Source organism: Oxyura jamaicensis, chromosome 2 (genome assembly GCF_011077185.1).
Source record: "Oxyura jamaicensis isolate SHBP4307 breed ruddy duck chromosome 2, BPBGC_Ojam_1.0, whole genome shotgun sequence".
In the NCBI taxonomy this organism is placed as follows: domain Eukaryota; kingdom Metazoa; phylum Chordata; class Aves; order Anseriformes; family Anatidae; genus Oxyura; species Oxyura jamaicensis.
In genome coordinates, this window is record NC_048894.1 from 141901746 (window position 1) to 141908964 (window position 7219).

General features: G+C 34.5%; 1 long non-coding RNA gene across 1 annotated transcript; it reads left to right on the forward strand.

Moving 5' to 3' along the window:
* Positions 1–1259: 1259 nt before the first annotated feature.
* LOC118161165 lies at positions 1260–4003 on the forward strand. Its single transcript, XR_004747885.1, has 2 exons — positions 1260–1362; positions 3383–4003. It is a non-coding gene; the product is annotated as an uncharacterized LOC118161165 (long non-coding RNA).
* Positions 4004–7219: the final 3216 nt, after the last annotated feature.

Consider the following 7219-nt stretch of genomic DNA (forward strand, 5'->3'; position numbering starts at 1 on the left):
TCACTTCCAGTATACAGCAGTAGCCAAGCAGCTTTGATCACTCCAAGCAGAACCAGAAGAGCCAAAGCCTAAAATAAATCACATAGGATATAAATGCCTTTTAACATGAGATGGATGCACTATGTAATATTTTAACTGCATGTCCATTTTCCTACATGCATAAAATCTATCTTAGCCTGTAATTTGACAAAGACTGTTCACCTGAATTGTCAGAATAGGAATATTATTATCACTTTTTTTGGCGTTGGATAAGAGTAAATGGTACTGGTAACAACAAGTCATAGCTAGGCAGAAAAAAAAATAAAAGGAATTGTTATTAATAACAGACAATAAAGCAAAGCCATATAGAGCAATTGAACTGTCTAAATTGGCGAAGTTAGGAACAATGGGAAACAATGAGATATTGATATTGCTAGAAATTTTGTAAACGTGATCACTAGAAAAAGCAGAAAAAAATATCCTGTACTTTTTCCTTGGTATACTCAGCATGTATTACTATTTTTTATCCAATTTTGGCTAAATTGGGTATTTTTTATCAAAATTTGGCTAAATACTGGGTATTTGGATATTTGGCTGGATACTATTTGTAATTGTTAGGGGGTTTTGAAATTCACTTGATCAAAAAAACTCAGTGCTGTCTGTCACATCTCTATGCACAAACAAAAGAAGGTACATAGACTCAAACTACAAGTAGAGGTTACCTATATAGCTTTTTTTGTTTGTTTGTTTTGTTTTTTGTTTTTCCCCATGGATCTGTATGATATACAGTCACATTAACTAGTGTTACTAGGCAGTTTTCTGATTACTAAGAACATTTGTTGTTTATGGAACTGTGGTGTTTTCACACAGATGTGCAGCTGAACTTCGGACCACACAGCTCTTTCCTCCACCTCAAAGGAAAAGGTGGAGAAAATATGATGAAAAAGGGCTCAAGGGTTGAGACAGGGAGATCACTCAACAATTGTTGTCATAGGCAAAACAGACTCAGTGCAGGGAGACTAATGTGATTTATTGTCAGTTAGCAACAGACTAGAGCAGTGAGAAACTAAAAGCAAACTAAAAACACCTCCCAACCTCTTCTACTCTCCATGAGTGTCTCAGAGGAATGGGAAATGGGGGTTGCAGTCAGTCCATAACACTGCCATATGCTGCTCCTTCATGGTCATTTTATTCACCTGCTCCAGCTTGGATTCCCTCTCACAGGACATGATCCTTCTCAAACTATACTTATACACGCTTCCCACACACAGCAGGTCTTCCAAGAACTGGTCCTATATAGGTCAGTAACATGAGGTACAGCAACAGACTGCTCCAGCATGGGCCTCCCACAGGCAGAAGACTCACCAGATCACCTGCTGCTGTGTGGCTATCTTTCCATGGGCTGCAGTTCTGGCCTGGAGTCTGCTCAAGCGGACTTCTATCTTCCAACAGGCTGCAGCATCCTTCAGGCCACATCCAGCTGCTCCACCGTGGGTTCCTCCATTGGCTGCAGCATGAAGATCTGCTGCACCATGGGCTGCAGGGGGTCTGCTCCACCAGGGGCCTCTCTACTGGCCACAGGTGAAATGCGGCTCTGGTGTCTGGAGCACCTCCTACGCACATGCACTAACCTTTGTGTCTGCAGGGTTGGATCCCTCTACATATTCTTGCACCTCTTTCCAAGCAGCAGTTTGTTGTTGTTGCTGGTGGTGGTTTGTTTTTTCCCTTTCTTAAATCTACTTTCACAGGAGCACAACTGGTATCACTCAACTCTGTCCATCAATGGGTCCCTTTTGGAGATGGCTAGAACTGGCTCTTATCTAACATGGAGAGGGCTTGCTACCAAACCTTGCCAAGTAAACCTAAAATGGAATTTAAATAACCTTGTTCTTTTCTGAGATGCTAATTTTGAATTATTTTATGGATATATATGTTTGCTGTTATGGAACATATAATGACTTCACTCTCTAGACCCCAATACTTTTCATAGACAGATAGGAGGGCTCTTTTTTTAATGTCCTTTTCAAAGTCTACTAGAAAGTATAATTAAAATTATCAGAGATACAAAGGAGATTGCGAACCAAAGGAGTGGACACTACAATTTTTAGTTTGACGGTAAGATCAGGATGGAGTAGTTTCCACCACAAAAATCTCCCATAGATAATTTTGGTTTGGTATAGTATGATTTTGTTTTATTTATTTTATTTTATTTATTTCATTTTATTTATTTCATTTTATTTTATTTTAGTAAGTGAAGCTACTTGGGTAAGTATTTCATTGGTTTTCTATGCAGATCAGTGAGTTAACAGACAGGATATTTATAAAACATGCTATTCAAAAATAATTATTTAAGAATACATTGTCTCATAAACACAAGAAGTGCTTTGCTCAAGTGATGGGAAATTCCAAGAGACCACATTTACCTTAATTATATATCTGTAAGCATGTTTCTTAGAAGAAATTTGTTATAATTTTAAGAACATTTTCTCATATTTTAAAACACAGAATACAGAGAAAAATGAATTTGATCATACAATTACACAAGAATACTTGATGTTAGAGTTTGAAAGTTGCAAGTAAACTCCACATAATTTTGTCAGTTGAAGATGTTACTTTCTGTGTAAGTAAAGCTTTAAGGCTAAACTTTGGAGAGAAATTTACATTATTTTACCCTGAACTGTAATGGAATTGCTTCTACATTTTGCCCAAATAAGTCTTTTTCAAGGGCTATTTGAAAAGCTACTAAGTGATTTTTTTTTCCTTTTTTTCCTTTTTTTTTTTTTTTTTTTCTTTCCAATGGAATACAGATGTTCATGTTTGAAATTTCCAGTAGGAAGTTAGCACTTAATTTTGCTGAAACATGTTATTATATTGTGCTTTGACACATCATGAAGTACTACTTGGTGAAAATATAAAAAGTTTCAGAGTGATTTTCAATAGGAAAACCATTATTAGTTTAATGTAGCAAATGTTCTGACAGAACTGTATATTTGAAATGCCTGCCTACTGCTAGTATATAATACACCTGATTCAGATATCAAACCTAAATATGTAAAGTGACAAGTCAGCACACCTTTCCTTGCCCTGACTCTTTTTTATAATTGCATATCTAATCATACATGCAATAGAGTGACTTTACATAAGCTGAGTTAATAGAGTCAGAGTGGTATCATTTTTGTTGCTCTCAATTTTATTATAAAAATCAGTAGATTCTTCAAAACTTATAGGAAAGAAAATCTGAATGACAAACTATTATAGTATTGAAAACAGGAAAAAAATAAGATTTTCACTTCAGTGATTCAAGTAAAGAAACTCTTCCGTTATGTTTTCTTCATTATCTTGGCTTTGACACGCTATAATCTCTTTCCAAGCCATTTAATGTTCTCCAATTTCTTTTCTCCAGGCTGAAGATCCTTCTGTTGCTCTAACTTACCAAGTATATTGCCTCTTTCTTTTAACACACTCACTCTACAGTGATCCATACTGAACACTCTGCAATGGAAGACGGCTCGGAGGAGATAGTTGAAGGCTCATGAAGACTTAGGAATGACTGACCAGTGTTGCAAAGAAAGCTGAATTTATCTCACCACAAAGCAGATAGAAGGGTAGCCTTTGTTCTAGATAAATAGTTGTATCAGCTGAGTGAAGCAACTGCTTATATTAACTGAGTGAATCAATCAAATGAGTAACTGGCCATGAGTTAATCAGAAGACTGCCAACATACTTATTTCTAACTTAGCCATATCCTCATGGGTTTTGTGTATGCAGCTAAGCCCATCATAGTATAATAAAATAAACAGCAAACAGAAAGAACTTCAAATTAAAACAACAGAATTGAGCTAGTTTCAACCCAGGTATTTCTTCCCAGTAACTGGGGATGCCTAGTGCTGTGACAGTGAGCATATTATACAGACCAGTAATGAAATTCACATTTGTATTGTGATTCAGTTGTATATTGAAACTGGTACACTCTGCAAAACATGTTTGTACAACTATTATAATTTAGGTACATTGATCTATCACTCCACCATCAAAAACTGCAACATCATATTATCTTAAATTTACTAATTAAATATTAGGAAATCCATGTGCATAATAGCTGGAAGAATTTGGTCAGAGAATACTGGATTCTGATGTGCACACTGACAGCAACAGAAGATATGTCAAGTGCCTTATGATGGAAGTTAATAGCACTTAGTTAGCCTAGATGTATTTAGGTCATATAACTAGGACTTTGTCATAGGACAAGAACCAGAATGTACAGGAACTTGAGGTTACAGAGCGAAAGCACTGCAGCCTCACAGGAACTGCTGAAGTTGGTATATAGGTGTAGTTTCACTGAAAGGTTTATTTCTCCTTTCCTAAAGATTTTCATACTTCCCTACCAGCAAAAGAAGTTTCAGCATATAACTTTAACCTATAGTTTGATACAGAACATCTTCACAGAATTTAAGTATTCAACCACCCTATTGCATGTTGGATTGCTGTAACAAGGATAATTCAATACTTTTTGAAATAAGTGAGTCTCACCATTCATCTCAAAAGATTTTAAATCGGGGACTGTAGGAGAGCCGTGAAGAAAGGCAGTGAAAACATAGATTCCCGGAGTTCTCCAACTCTCTCTCTCTTTTTTTTTTTTTTTTTAATTTAAATGAATTTTACAGTTTAGTCTACTTAGTCTACAGTATAAGACTATATGGTCTAGTCTTTCTGAGATAAATAAATAAAAACTTAATACAGATTTTAATAGATAGGCAATCCATGCACAACAACGGCTATTATTACATCACATAATTATCTTACTTTAAAGGATAAGATAGAAGAAATATGTTGAGTAATTTCTGCATCAGTTTGATCCATATATATTTTAAGAGACATCCTTATTGCCTTGAGTTATACAATCAAAGCTATGGAGAATATATACTTTACCAAAATAGTTTAGTTCACTGTTATTACTCTTAGTCAAAAACTTGAATTTTACAGTATGAATTACCTTTATTTCAGTGTTTTATTACAGGGTTTATTATGTCTTTTTTTTTGTACTTACATGTTTATTCTACAAAAAGAGTCTTGTGAAGACACTTTTAAATCATTATCATTACTTCTTAAAGAACTAAACTTATAGATTTGTCTTACTTTTCTGAGAAACTGATTTCCCTAAATCAACTCTACCTTTAAGCTTTAATGTTCTCTTTTACAGATTTCAAATCTTTGCTGAAGACCCAGGCATTAGAACTGGATGCATTTTTCCAACAGTAGTCAACCTAATTGTGTAGAAAATATCTGGTCTGTTTATAGTTTTCTGCTAAAAATGTAAATAAAATGCAAATTTATAGAGCTACATGACTGCAATAGGAATGCTTTCAAATGGTTTTATATTGTAAGACAGTTATTTTCAGAATTACAAGATACATCTTCTCATCACAGTACAATATTCATTTTGCAATGGGCATCATATTTGGTTATACCAAAGTTAATGCAATAGATACAATTCCTGGTTACTATTAATTATTTTCAAATTTCTTCAGTGTAAGGGTATTGACAAAATCAAACAATGATTCTACATTTTCTTCCAGAGAATTGATAAAGTTACTGAAGAACATTGGCTGTCAACAGATCTCTAATAGACCACAATAAATATTTACTGTAGTGGTTTACAAGCCTCATAGCATAGCTGTAGATGTGAGGATATGAATTCATGATTTCTAATTGATCTGGCAAGAGTGACATTGATTTTGTGTCATAGCTTTATCTATTTATTTTCTATTCAGACTGCTATTTAAACATTGCATAAATGTTTATATTAAATGTTTATATTAAATATATTACATCTAGTTATTTTAACCAAAGTTTTCATCAAAAACAATGTCAAAATCAATTCATAATATGTATTTTTATAGTTTCTATTATTATTATTATATAGCTTTCTCATTTGTTTACCTCTGATCAGTGATGACCTACTCACCATATTTGGTTATCAAGATAATTTCCTCCACTCCTTTTGAAAATCACCTCTTTCATCTTTCAGTTGCCTGGTGCTTTCCCAGAATTCCGTATTTTTTTAGCAATCATTTCCAATGATTAAAAAATATTGCCACATAGCTGAAATCCCACATATGACTTTTCAAGGTTTTAAATGATTTCTCTTGTATTTATTAAACATACTCTCATACTCACTGAAAATAGAACAGCCTCTCTAAACTATGCACACTTAATCCTTCTTTACTCTCTATACAGAAAAGAAACAGCTGAGTCTCAACTAGATTCATCTGAGGTTCGTTTGAGCAACCTTTTTGTAGTTGGCTAGACTCAGACCTACTGTTGTGTTTTAGACCATCAGGCAGCTAAGCACTACACAGCTGTTCCCCAGTGGGACTGGGAAGAAAATTTAAAAATAATAATAATAACAATAATAATAATAAAGTAAAAACTCATGGATTTAGATAAAGACAGATCAATAGAACAGAAAAGCAAGGGAAAATACTCATAATGATAAAAGAATATACAAACTAAGTGATGCACAATGCAATTGCGCAATTGCTCGCTGACCAGTTCCCAAGTGGTGGCCACCCATCCAACCTTCCCCTAGCACCTCTCTCCTCAGTTTTATTGTTCAGCATGACGTCATATGGTATGGAATATCCCTTTGGCCTGTTTGCATCAGCTGTCCTTTCTGCATCCCTTCCCTTCTTGTGCACCTCCAGCCTCCTTGCTGGTAGGATGGTATGAGAAGCTGAAAATTCCTTGACTTAGTGTAAGCACTGCTCTGCAACAATTAAAACATCAGTGTGTTATCAACATTAGTCTCATCCTACATCCAAGACACAGCACCATAGCAGCTCCTAGGAAGAAAATTAACTCTATCCAAGATGAAACCAAGACATCTAGAAATTGGTACCTAATTCTTGACTTCATTTTTATTCGTAGTAAAAGACTTATATGCTACTTTGATATGGGCACAATTACAATTTATGTTTTTTATTGTTGTTGTTAAATGTTTTATATTTCGTGGTATAGAATGTTCAGCATATATTCCAGGAATGGAAATGCTTCAAGTCTATATTTCTCATACTATTTTTAGTTATATAGAAACAGTATTGTTGTTGAAATGGTGAAATATACTCAGCTAGATCCTGCTATAAAAGAAATGACCGTTGACCTAGCTTCATTGTCCTTGCTCAGTTCTACTGACTTCAAAATTGGAAAAAAAAAAAAAAAAAAAAAAAAAAAAATAATTTTT